The sequence below is a fragment of the Stigmatopora nigra genome, chromosome 15 (assembly GCF_051989575.1).
Source record: "Stigmatopora nigra isolate UIUO_SnigA chromosome 15, RoL_Snig_1.1, whole genome shotgun sequence".
Lineage (NCBI taxonomy): Eukaryota > Metazoa > Chordata > Actinopteri > Syngnathiformes > Syngnathidae > Stigmatopora > Stigmatopora nigra.
In genome coordinates, this window is record NC_135522.1 from 8,461,877 (window position 1) to 8,475,747 (window position 13,871).

General features: G+C 36.2%; 1 protein-coding gene across 2 annotated transcripts in view; it reads right to left on the reverse strand.

The window, feature by feature from the left end:
- The window catches only part of grin2ba (glutamate receptor, ionotropic, N-methyl D-aspartate 2B, genome duplicate a), a 112,185-nt gene that overhangs the window by 66,741 nt on the left and 31,573 nt on the right, over positions 1-13,871 (reverse strand). The window lies entirely within an intron of this gene.

The following is a 13,871-nucleotide window of genomic DNA, read 5'->3' on the forward strand; positions in this document are numbered from 1 at the left end:
TTTCACAGTTGGCTATGTGGATGGACATTTTCTGAATAAATCCTTTTTTATGCTTATGTTCTCCTATTTTAGGGGGACAATGCTGATATTTATTTTCCTCCTCGCCTTGTTTTACTCTCATTGGTTGTTTTAAAACCTGAAGTATCCCCACATTTATTTTTGAGTTGCTCCATCCCCAGAATGTTTGGATGCTGCTATCTCTCTCTCTCTCTATTTCATGTACATGTACACGTCTCCTTAGACATCAAGCTTCAGGCCTGTCATGTTTAGCCATGGGCAGGTGAAGAAGAAGAAGAAGAGCCGAACGAGAGCGGAATGGCAAAAGCATACGTCGCTGGTTGAGAATCCTTGTGGAGTGGCAGGAAGCGAGAGTGAGGGTGAACACAGATAAGAGAAGGAGTGAAATACTTCTAATTCACAGGGACAAGCTGTGTTTCCGTGGCAACGTGTTTTCAATCGTAATAGCCCTGCTGAGGATGCCATTAGTGGGGAACAAAAAGAGAATGCTACTCTCTATTTGTACGAAGCACACGCAGACGACCAATGGAAAAACAAAACAATCGCCAGTATTTACATTTTTGCATTTCCAATGCAATTCACCATCAAAACCACACATTTTTTATATCCAAACAATCCCAGACTCAAACCAGCATGCACATTTTCTAAATGGTTCGAATACGTTAGACAAGGCTAGATTTTTTGTTAAATTCACATGTTAATGAAGCCAATGTCCTTTAATCTGAGAAAAACGCGGGCTGAAAACACTCATTTTAAAGCTAGATACTAAACAGTATGTTAGTATTACTGTAGGCAGCAGGCATGTTGCTCACACTTTGCTTTGCTCCAGGGCATCAGTGACAATAACCTACATTCCACTTTAGGGTCTAATAGTCAAAACAGACTTTGTCCATAACATTGCACTATCACAGAAGTCAATCTTAAACTAAGTGATTAGTTTTGGTGTTATTTGCAATCATCCACTACAAAATCATGAAAGTTGCTGGCAAATGTTCTTAATCTATTACCAAATAGACTGTCACCTTATAGCCAGAAGGTTTTAACGTTATCAACCAACTCACACAGAGAATCTGCTAGGTCAGACCAGCATACATTAGAGGGGAAACATACTCTCAACCTTTGGCATTGCTCAGGGCTGCAGTTTGCCTCTTTATAGGGACGGATTGTGGTTTCAGAAAAGATCTTCAGAACCATATGCAGCCCGTGCAATTTAAATTCAACAGTATGTGAAATGTTAAAACGATACAGTTGTCACACTACAAAGTGCGGCTTGAAGGATCAGAACCTTATGGAAATTAGCAGTGTAGTAGAACCATTTTTACTTGAAGTGACATGTAAGGTTAATAAGAGTGCGATAATATATCAATTTGGTGATTCGTTGCAATACTTTGCATCCCAGATGTATACATTTAGTTGTTTTAAAAATAGGTCACTGTTGAATAAAGAAACAATTACCAAAAGACCAGAATTTCTACTACAATATTCTCAACATCTATTCACGTTATTCCTCTTCACGGATGACAATTTAATTTCAAGTTCAAATAAAGGGGACGTCCATAACCGTTAATGGCACTCAAACATCAGCATTCAAAGCCAGTTCTTTTAGATTAAATGAATTGGACGTCTACCAATGAGAGGCAATGAGTTCAAACCTATATTTTTACAAAAATGTCATAATATTGAAGTGGAAAAACATTCCGCAATAATAATAATAGAGTAGTTTTGCTGTATTCATTTACAGAAACACTGCACTGAAATATTCTCAGTTTGTAATGGATTTTTTTTACATAATGTCCTCGACAGTGTAAAAAAATTTAAAAAGCGTATTTTTCAAATAGCTTGTCATTTAATTTCGCTAATCATTTTATGGGAGATTATGGTAGATTGATTTCCATTATTGATAACTGTTGTATTGCCATATTGTGGGATCTCTGTTAACATTTTCACTCTTCCTTGGAAGTTGAAATATGTGCAAAAAATGAAAAAAAAGAGAAGTTTGGGAGAGTTCTGGATGTATTAAAACAAGTCAAATGTGTGACTAAAACTGTAGAATTTCAAGGAAACAAATCTACCAAGCAAACTGTTAAAATAATGAATATTACACAATTGTCCACAATGGCTACAGAGCGCAATTATCAGCGGCCATAACAAAATTAATCAAATTATTAAAAATCAGCTGCCTTCTATTTGCTATCATCTCAATGGTGATGAATATTTATTGAACCACTTCCTTTCTTAATTGGCTCATTTAATTTCAATTTGTGCAAAGTGCTCTCTGGGATGAAATCAAATTTAAATACCTGCAGTCATGTTTTGTGATTTTAGAAAAAAAAAACTGCACTTTACCTAGACATATTAAGTTTTCAATATTTGTGAAAACATACCAGCACTCACTTGGAAAACAGAACCTGCAAACACGATAAGGAGTACTGTTTATTCCATAAATAAATAAATAAAAATAATAGGATCACGGCATGCTAAGTTAGTCCTCTCAATGTTGCCTTTGAGAGATTGGACTGAGCAGTCATGGCAGAAGAAGCTCTATTTCAGTTCTACTACAGTCGTAATCCAATTTGTTACTCTTCACTGGTATTATTCTATGTTTTTTGGAAAAATATCAAAAAGCTAAGAAGAGAAAAACACAGAGTTAGAAGCGTTCTTAAACGTTTTCATGCACGCCCAATTGGACCTGTTTTTTATTGACTCAAGCTTTATCGGATTGCTATTAAATGATGATAATTGCTTTGTTTAAAATGGGAGGAATGTCAATGTGATGTAGAGCTCTAATACAAAGTGATGGCTATGGTCAACTGAAATAAGGATGACACTACAAACACACCAGGCATTCGGTCTTATCATTTTAAAAAAAAAAGGGTGTATTTTATAAATTTTGTTGCATTACGTATATATAGGCTGGGAATTTATAAGATACATTTAGGCTAGTTGCAGTAAACGTACTCTTCTCTTTCCTGAAGAAGCATTTTCATGCTTATCATGTTGCACTGAACAGGAGGAGTATGCTCTGCCATTCATGAATAAATGTAATATACTACTAGCACGTTTCACCAGTGAGAAATTTGACTATTTAAAATTTAATGGCATCAACAGGTGGTTCAGTGGACATGAAGATACACACACCGAGTGTGTAAAACTGTGCAGGTAGGTACATTTAGTTCAACTACTTAAATGATGCATGAAGTCATGTTTCATTTATTATTTATTATTATCTTTAGATTCATATTTGATGTTTTTTTTATGTGTTTGAAGTCTGTGATTTTATTTTGTGTCTGGAACTATTACATTGATTTTTTTCCAGTATCATTGACCTGGTTAGATGTCAAATCTGAATTGAATTAAATTGAATGCTTTTAATGTCATTACACAAGTAAAATTATATTTTAAACTTAAATAAATAACTACTTAGTCATAAAAAAATCATATAAAATGAATGAAGTGAGGTAAAAAAGACAATTAAAATGGTTAGCAGTACGTCAGGTGTTTTAGTGCAGGTATCAAATTGTAAAATTTAAATTTCCAGTGCTAAGAATGAACTAGAAGTCTAAAAACATTACTTATTGATATGCAGTTGGCAGTGTTATGAAATTTTACACAGAGTGCAGTGACTGATCATGTATCAGTGCCATTGATTTTCCTAACCCTCGTTTCAATATTTTAAGTGTTAAGTTACTATGTGGCATCTCGGTGGAAGTTTTTTCATCCACCTAAGAATCCTGAGATAGTGTGCTATTTGTGTTTACACTGCATAGTTTTAGATTAAAGCACTACTTGATCATTTTCGCAAATAATTAAAAAACTTATTGGCCTATGGCATGTCCCATTTAAGATGAAAAAAAATGATATAATAAAAGACATGGAGAGTAAGGACTAAAGTAGTGGTAATTTCAGGTAACAAGTAAAGGGGACGAGCAATGTTTAGATTCCTCACAGGAGCTAACCTTGCCTCAACCCGCATGATTTAAAAAAAAAAAAAAGAGGTAGAGAAGCTACAGCCAAGATAAAAAAATAAAAGATTTGAAAAATATATTAAAAAAATAAAAACATGAGATGCAATGAGACAGAATGGGGTTGAGCCAAAATATCTTTTCTGTGTTGTGTTTTATTTCCTCCTGGAATACTTTTGTGGTGATTAATTGATAAACACCATTTATATTTAAAAAATCAAATATCTCTGGCATGAGAACAAGCTAACATTGCGACTGCAATTAGAGATTACAGCTAAAATGGAAATGTTTGCCAAGAAAATGCAACCAGAAGTGTTGGGTTCTGACACTTAACTCATTCACTGTCATTGACTGCAATAGACGTCCAATCATGTGGTTATTTTAATCCTTTAGCTGTGAATTTAAATTAGTTTTTCACTCCTAGACAACGTATCCATTTGGACTACTGTATTTTCACAACTATAAGGCGCACTTAAAAGTCTTACATTTTCTCCAAAATAGACAGTGCGCCTTATAATCCAGTGCGCCTTATATATGGAAAAAACAGAAAACCATAAACCACCACTGTCCGATCTTAAAAAAACAAAATCGCCTGAACTGAAACAATACTGTTAAATATGCAGATGCCGTCTTAGTTTACAAATTCTTCCATCATATAGCTCCTCCCCCACTGCAAGATTTTATACAAAAAATCCAAAACATCAACAATGGCTGGCTCCAGAGGTGACTGTGTAGTGAGTGAGTGCTTCATACCTGGAAATCAATAGCAATTATCCGTATTTTCACGACTATAAGGCGCACTTAAGTCTTAAATTTTCTCCAAAATAGACAGTGTGCCTTATAATACAGTGCGCCTTATATATGAACAAAAATGTCATTCACTGAGGGTGCGCCTTATAGTCGTGAAAATACGGTAAATTAAAATTCACTATAAAAAATTTAAAAATCCAAATTGAATTTTCCTGCTACTAAATAATGGCCAAAAACTAATAGAATACTTTTGCACTATAATAAAACATTGACATCTTATGTCTTATTTGTGTCTAACATTCTTGTTATTTACCTTTTTTTGTAGGACTCACAGACATAAGTGTGTCAGTGTTGGACAACTGGCTTGTTTTCACACCTAGCATCTGTCTAAGGCTGAAAAGCGTTTGTGCAAACAAGCACATCTCACAAGAAAAAAAAATAGGCTTCAACACCTGCATAGATGAGAGAGTCCACTGGAATACTTGATATTCCATGTGTCAGAAAATCTACAGCATGTGAAGAAATAGACTGATTTTGTTTTGTGCGCATGTTGTTTGTTGCATGTATCAGAAAACAACTATTTCAGCAAAAATAATGCTGAGTAATTGGTTCAGACTGCTGTCTTCATTCATATACTGTATGTGTCCATTCAATATTGTTTGTTTTTCTTTATACCGACGTTTCTCCATTTTCTGTATTAGTCCGTCTAATGACATTTGTTATTTTCTGAATGTGCAAGAGTTGCATCAATTCAGGTTCACCAGTAAAATAATACTATATGTATTTAAGATGTAGAGTGTAGAGCAAGGGTGTCAGACTTGGGTTGGTTCGCGGGCTGCTTTAACGTCAACTTGATTTCACGTGGGCCGGACCATTTTAGATTTTTTTTTATAAATAGATTAAAAGAACTGGATTAAAATCCCTGAATATTCAGTTGTTTTTATAGATCTAAAACAATGATTATTTTAGCTTTTTTTAAATCTATTTTTAGATTTTACAAAATGATTTTTGAACTAAAAACACAGAAAAATTGATAGAAAAATTACAATTATTGGTTTTAAAAGGGGTAAAATCAGGAAATTTAATATACATCTATACTCTTTATTTTAATTTGATCCTCAAACAGAAAGTTGGCACTCATGATTTACTTTCTCGGGCCACACAAATTGATGTGGTGGGCCAAAATTTGGCCCCCGGGCCGCCACTTTGACACGGGGGTTACCTTACTTTGGTACGGGTCGGCGTGTGTCAATCAAACCTGGCATTATTGCCCTTTTGAAGGCATTATTATTAATACAGCATTTGCATTTGAATCTCATTAGTTGGCAAGTGAGTGTACATAGACAGAGTTTAGGATGAAATAAATGAACCACTTAGTGCACAGTGAGTGAGTTATACTTTTGCTCTTGGCCATAATCAGCAATGTTCTTTGAAAAGAATGTGGAAATGATGAGAGGGGAAGCGGAAAAATGCTGCTTGGAATTATTAGAACTGTGTATTTGTATTTGTCACACAAATGAGACAATACCATGTAAGAAAGAATGAATTGCATTGGAATCCAAATGTATTTTTGAAATACGTGTATGCATACTATTGAATTAAAGTCATAGAAAATTGTGAAGTAGATTAAAACTACAATAATATTTTGTTTCAAGGGGTGCATTAGTATAATAAGTATGATTTGGAATTTTATCAAGAAAATATACCACAACAGTGGAACTGAATTAATCAGCTATTTTTGACACTTTCAAAGATGCCTTACTCCCGACAAATCAGGTTTTAAGAGAAAAAAACATTGCCTGAAAGGATTAATTCATAGAGAAGAGTTACCAAATCCAGCATGACCATGCACGTTAATATTTGGCATCTATTAAGTGTTTTTTGTCTGTGTCAGAGCATAAATATATAACGGTGTGCAGTACCATAACGACACATCACACACCTGACGGCTATCATGACCCCGTGCCCCTGTCAAAAACTGTTTGCCGTTTCGGTTTCAACCATGTAATTACTGTATTTTGTCCCTCAATGGCAAGTAATTCATGTGACCTTGTTCTTGTAGCGGTTGACTAGAAACAGGACACGGCAATTGGAGGCCACTCAGGCCGGAAGCATACGAAGTGAACGAGACAGTTGATTGGTTTCCGTTAACACTCGCCTTTAACAGTCCATATCAGCCATACAAACGCCATTTGGATAGAGGGGACCCGCTAGAGGTGACGCGGCCATAAATGCAAAAATTTGGCACAGTTGGCTTGGATAAGCTCCAGCACCCCGACGATTCAATGCCTTTCAAAAGACACCTATTTAGATGAGTATTTAAAACCTTTAAAAATCTCGCAACAATAATATATTTTTGAAATTTATTTACAGGCTGCAGTGCTTAGTTTCATTTTAAATAATAGACGGGAACAAAGAAGGTTTTGATTACAAAGGTGATGGATTGTTCAACCATTGAAAAAAATATATTTAAGGTTTTAAATGGCCCGCTGACAGCCAGGGTTCCAACAATGAGAAGTGAAATTATCTACTGTATTTTCTTGACTATAAGGCGCACTTAAAAGTCTTGAATTTCCTCCAAAATAGACAGGGCGTCTTATAATCCAGTGTGCTTTATATATGGGAAAAAAACAAAATGTGTCATTCATTGAGGGTGCGCCCTATAGTCGTGAAGATACGGTATTTTTTAATCTTACCAAGTCCAGATTTTTAAATCACCAGAATAATCCAAACAAGATGGGAAAAATGAGGGTGCACAATTCTTTCAAACCATTGTTGATGATAGATGTCCAATTATCTGGCTTTGTTCATCCTTCTGATGAGAATTTAAATTTGTTTATCGCTTGTCGACATCCAAATCATTTGAACTTTGAGGTTGGCAGGCAAATAACAAACGTTAATTCGCTGCCATCTTCCCAAATCAAACGGGTTGGGTGTTCATTCTCGTCAATGGCAACCAAGATGGTGTTAAGCAAGGTGTTTAGTTAAAAAAACTCTGCTTGTTGATAATAGTAATGTTGGTTTTATGGCTGGAGCGCAGGTGTGGTTAGAGGTGCAAATCGGGTTGGCAAAAGGAAACGACTGCTGTGTATTCAGTGTCTTGTGGGAAGAGAGGTGAAGGGAAAGTAAAAAGACTTTTTCATGTGGTTGAAAAAAAGAGGGGTATGTGTGCAGAGTGTGGTACAAGTGCATGTCCATAGGGAGCCTGGAGACGCGAATGGTGGGCTGGGATGGAGTGGTACAAGTATGTTGGGGGAGCAGAGAATGGGATGGGTCACGGCTGGTCCAGCACCAGGAGGATTTAGACAAGGAAGAATGGGGGGCCAGGCAGTTGTGAGAGTGAAGCCGTGCATTGGAAACAAAAAGAAATGATGGATAAGATTCATACAGCACTTTCTTTGTGTGAAGAATGCACTGCTGACAAAATGTATTTCGTTCTATTGTCTTCCGCTGGCATGCGAACATGGTGAAGCAATACAGAGGGGGGAGGCTGAGAGTGTGTTTGTTGGGTGGGCGGTAGCGAGTGAATTAACACTTGCACATCTGCTGCAAATCACTCTCGGTCTGCCTCCTGTGAGCTGCCCCAACATGAACCAGGCGTTACCAGCAAGCCAGAGAACAGAGAGAAAAAATGACTTTGGTAGAAGAATAAGGATTGGAAAACAAATATGGAAGGAAAGTAGAGTGGGTGGATGGATGGATTCAGATATACTGCAGAAATACTACACCATATGTCCACTCATTGGTAGTATCTTGCCAAAATACATATTAGGGCACTGTGATACATTTATAATGAACATTTTCAAAATGATTCAGGTGTGTGTTGCTGTTACAGTTATTTGTATATAGTTTGTTACTATTTCCAAGAGAACAGATTCATTCTGATAGTCAACGTCAATCAAGTGCATGGGAGAAATCTACCATTCTTATATAAAAGACGAGTAGGGAAACAAAGGATTTGATGCTCGGAGTGAAATTGATGGATTTATGTGAGGAGGTGGTAGAAAAAGAGTTATGGGGTAAGTTTCAAATGACCGGAGAAAATTGAGACCAACGAGGTTAGAAAATAGGCCACATATATTTAGGATTTGTACATCACTTGGGACACTCTCCAGGAAGGGCAACACAGAGCGGGTTGTCACATTTTCTAAACCAGGACAATAAGAGCCTTCCAGCCAGATTTCTTAAAAGTATGCTGATCTATTCTTTTATCTTAAGATAAGGATTTTGAATATTTTTGCCTGCTTAGATAGAGGAGGGATTATTGATGCTGAATTACTGACTTTGATATAGCAATGTTGGAACTGCCTGAAAACCTCACTAGTCATAGTTCAGAATTGTGTAAATTAAAAGGTATGGATTCTTATGGATATAGGGATTTTTTTTAAAGATACAACTTTACTTCTATTGAATAAATAAATAGAACAACGACATGCAAAAAAGTCTTTTGTTTGGCTGTGTGCTATTTGTTGATTGTGACTTCTTCACCTACTGTCAAGGATATGTTTTCCTTGTTTTCTTCTTTGCAAAAAAAGTGTATGACTTGCTCACTTATAGTATTAGCTTCCTCAAACTACAACTTTCATTATTGATGCTAGTTGGCCTTTTTAACGGGAATTGTATTACAACATTTGGTTGACCTTCAAATTAAACTCCAACATCTCAATACATCCATGTTTACAGTTGTCCCTTTATTGGGATTTCTACTTAGAGCTACACTGTGAAAAAAATATGGTCAGGCTAATCTCAAATTGAAGACCATACTGAGAAAAATGAAGAAAAATATTTAGGGGGAGAAAAACAGAACTTACACTAACATCTTTAGTGATGATAAAGGAAAACTAGCTCAGTTTTTAAGTCATTAACTGTCATTAACAGGGTTAGATATCCAGTCCATTTAAACCTAGGACAGATCACAAAAAAATGAAAAGTATATTACTTCACTGCCACCTTCCCAGTTCAAATAGAATGGAAGTCCACTAGTGATGAACTCATTTCAATTCACAGCAGACAAATGAAAAGAATTGCACGATTGGATACCATGTCAAAATTTAGCACATTTTTGCAGGTTAAAATCCACTTTCACTAAAAGTTTATGCCCGTTTACCATATCCAAAAATGACCCAAATGAACAGAACAGGAGCATAAAAGATGGAGCAACCAAAGTGTGAACTGAGAGTAAGACATGAAAAGCTAAAAAGGCACCAAAAGGACTCTTATCACTTACAAATGCCACTAATTGCGTCTGTTTAAGCAAGTATGAAGTGGTGCCGAGCAGGAGACACATTATATTAAATGAGTTCAGTACCTCTGCGATTAGCACAACAATGGGCCCTATTCTAGGACATTAATTGGGGGAAATGAGAACAGGGACATTTATGTTCAGACCAACTGGGGGAAAAAACATGTTAAATTGAACCTATAAAATCAAAAAATAAAAATAATTATATATTTACATTACTTTAGCTTGACACTTTTTGAATTAACCTTCCAAATGACAAACCTACACAGTCATCACATCTACAAATTTCCTTTTCTGACAAGAATGGTCAATTCCATCTTGGTCATTATCAATTTTTGGTCGATTTCTGAACTTTTTGTGAACTGGAATGTATCCTTTTGGTGTATTCAAACAAATCAGAAAAAATAGAATCTGTTTTTACAATCTGATGACGGCCAAAATCTCTGGAGCTACATAGTTACTGGTCCCAATTTCATTTTAGCGGAGATGAAGAATTTAAATGACATTGACATAAAGTATGGATGAAAATAGAGAACTTGTGATTTGATCAAAATCCAGACTCACGCTGAAACAAGTCAATCTGTCAAGCCGATCTGAAGCAACAGCTGAAGTGGTTATTGTGCTAAATCTCATTTTTCCTTAATTTTACATTGCATAGTATTTTTCTTATTGTCATTCAAGACATCGTACGTATAGGTTGTGACCTATAAACAGTCACGTCTTTGTGTTCCATTTAAAAAACAATCTAAATGTCCTAACTACAAAATATTAAACTTGAGTACAGAGAATGGACAGATTACTTAATGTTGACAAGAAAACAATGTAATGCCAATGACTTACAAGAAAGCCACTCTTGAACGCCAGGACTAATGTTCCTCGCAAGAAACATAGTTCAGGGTAATTTGCTTGGAATACTCCCAAAAAAGTACTTCTTTAAAAGCTCCATTTGTCTTTCTAACGATCTGAATTTTTAGGGCGGCAGTGGACGTCACCTTACGAAACTCCCATCTTATTTGCAGAACAACATTGCGACTAATTACCGAGTAAGTACCAGAAATCTTAGTGTAAGCAAATATGGCCCCTAGTCATGTGATCAAAGTCAAATGGCCCATAACCTTAGTTTATTTTTCTCCGAAGCTAAGGAGTTCTTAATGGTTGAATTGACAACTAATTGACCAACAAAGATGAAAATATTTTCCGCCAAAAATGCACGCATTGTGGCATTAACAGAATGTCATCATTTACAAAGATCTCGGCTCGAAAATCAATACGTTTTGATTGATTACTCTGTTTGACCTGCCTAAAAAAAATTGAATATGCCATTTAAATTCATACAGTAGCCTCCAAACACACGTTTTTGCATGTAATCATCTAATGTGTGGGTGTAAACCCAGCACAAACCTCAAGTTTGCCAGCATATATAGAATTTGCGTGCATGCATGTGTTATTCATATTACAGTACACTTTCCTCCAGGTCATCAGGCTTGGCTGCGTTATCTGTTTTTTTTTTAATTGCTGATGAGCTTGCATTTAAAGCATGCGAAGGAGTGGATGTTATCTGAATCCTTCAGCGGCAGCAACTCGTAGATTATCTGGCTGCTCATAGAATGTAGTAGCCTTGGGGTGATCTGCGACAACTACAGCTATTTGTACCATTACACAGCTATACCTTCTAGACAAGCGAAGAAAAATGGCTAAGCGTGTCTTTGTGATATGAACATTAGCCATAAGCTTTAGATGTGCTGATTACGGATGCAAACATGCTATTAGTTGGACGAGATGCAGAGTGGTGCTGAAAACGGCAATGCATTCAAGACTGGTAACTGGCAAGTTAATAATACACAATTTGGAACGAATGCAGTTTTACAAGGACATGTACAGCCTTAAACTGCTGGATTACTTCCTAATCTTATGAGCACAGCTGCACTTCAGACTATTATCCATCATTTTAGTATACACTAGACTAGACTAAGCAAGGAGTAGTGGCTTTTACTCTAAATTTAATGCTAAAGTTCCGTCGACTGCCAAAAAATGCGAATATAGTGTTTTTTAAATGGCCAAAAATCATTTCATAAGTCTTAAATAAATCTCTAAATATATTATATGAAAAGTTAAATGTTGAAAAAATAAATAAAGTACAAAAAGCGCTGTCTTAAATATTGCATTCTTACCACCACTTTGTGCTGTTATGGCCCAAATTCAAATGTCACAAAGGAACAAACTCTCACAATCCAAGAATCCACTACAAACATAAAATTTCCTAGAGTGTAGCAGTAAGAAAAATAAATGAATGAAAGAATATTCAGGATATTGCCTTGTTTGAATGTTTGGATATATTTATGATTTTTTTTCTTTCCACCAATGTGACACCTACTCAATATGTACTCATATTTTAAATGTTATTGTGTTTCCACTCCATATTTGAATCAACAACTGTGGGTATTTTTGCTCAACCAAAGTAAATGAAGGCAGGCAAGTGAACAACTATACCATTGGTGTATTGTATTCTGCTAATTTACCTCAACATACGACAACATTTTCTCTCCAATTGTTTAGGAATTATTCATAAACCTCAGTTTGTTCAAAAGACCAAATGAGAGTACTATTCTCTGTCTCATAATCTGTACAAGTCTTTTACTTTATTACACATACACTGCATCTTGGCAATGAATATGAGTTGAACCTACAATATTAATTCAGTTTGACTCTTCACATGAGACTCCAAGTCATGCCAAACTAAGATATATATTTTATGGAACCGTCTTGTACTGTTCCCCTATTCACCTCTATTTTCCATATAATGCAAAAATCCAAGTGCTGAAATTCTCTCTTTGAGATTCATGCCATGTCAACTACCCTCCTTTCCATGTGTAATAACGTGTTTTTTTCCTAAGACCCTATTTTCTGGTCTCCTATAACTTTTACCACCTCATTTCATCCTTGAATTTCTTCACTCCCCATGTATTGTTTCCTCCCTTCCGCCAGTCCTATCGTATTTACGCTAGAGAATTGTCTCAGCCCATTAGTCGAACACAAATCTGTTTGGGGAAAAGCCTTAATGCAGCCCTGTCTTAGCTCTCTTAAGTCCTGATAACACCCGGAGAAAGCTCTCATGAGAGGTGGACTCTGCTGGTGACGGGGGAAATCTATTTCAACCTTATGCCACAAAATGGTGCTTTTTCCACTTTACTTCACAGACAAAATGGTCCTTTAATAATAATAAAAAATAATGAATACTGCAGTGTCGATAATGTTGACACACATTACAGATACATCCATTTTTGGGAGTTGCTTTTAGCAACAAGCAGTCATTAGTTAGGTCAGGTGAAAAAGCACCAGATCTGAAAATGTAATACTGGGTGAGAAAAAATTTGTGATGAAAACAGTTGAAAATGGAAGAGGATTGTGCCATTCTATCTCTCTCCATAATTCTCTAATCAAAAGGGGCAGAAACACGAGCTTTAGTGGCAGCCGCTGACCCCGACTTGTCACTAAAGCTCATCTGTGTGCTGTTGCAACTGAGGACCTGGACCTGATGGCACCAAAACCTGGAAGAAAGTGGCTCAGTGGGTGGAAAAGCAACCTGCCTACCCGAGGCACTAAAATCACATGCCAACTAGCCGACTATAAGCATAAGACACCACACTACTCAGCATATTCCAATAGTTATTATTTCAAGCAGATGGCTGCACAAGTGTGAACTGGATGAGGAATTTGAAGAAAATGCTCAAATTCTAGATCCAGGCAGAGTCAGATATATAGCATTGCAGATAACAGCATATTTGAAAGCGCTGAAAACAACCCTATGAACCACAAACAAATGATTTATTAGCCAAAGCCACTTTAACTCTCCAAGAAACGACTTGTTCTCAATGTGGTTCTCCACAGCACGCTATAAA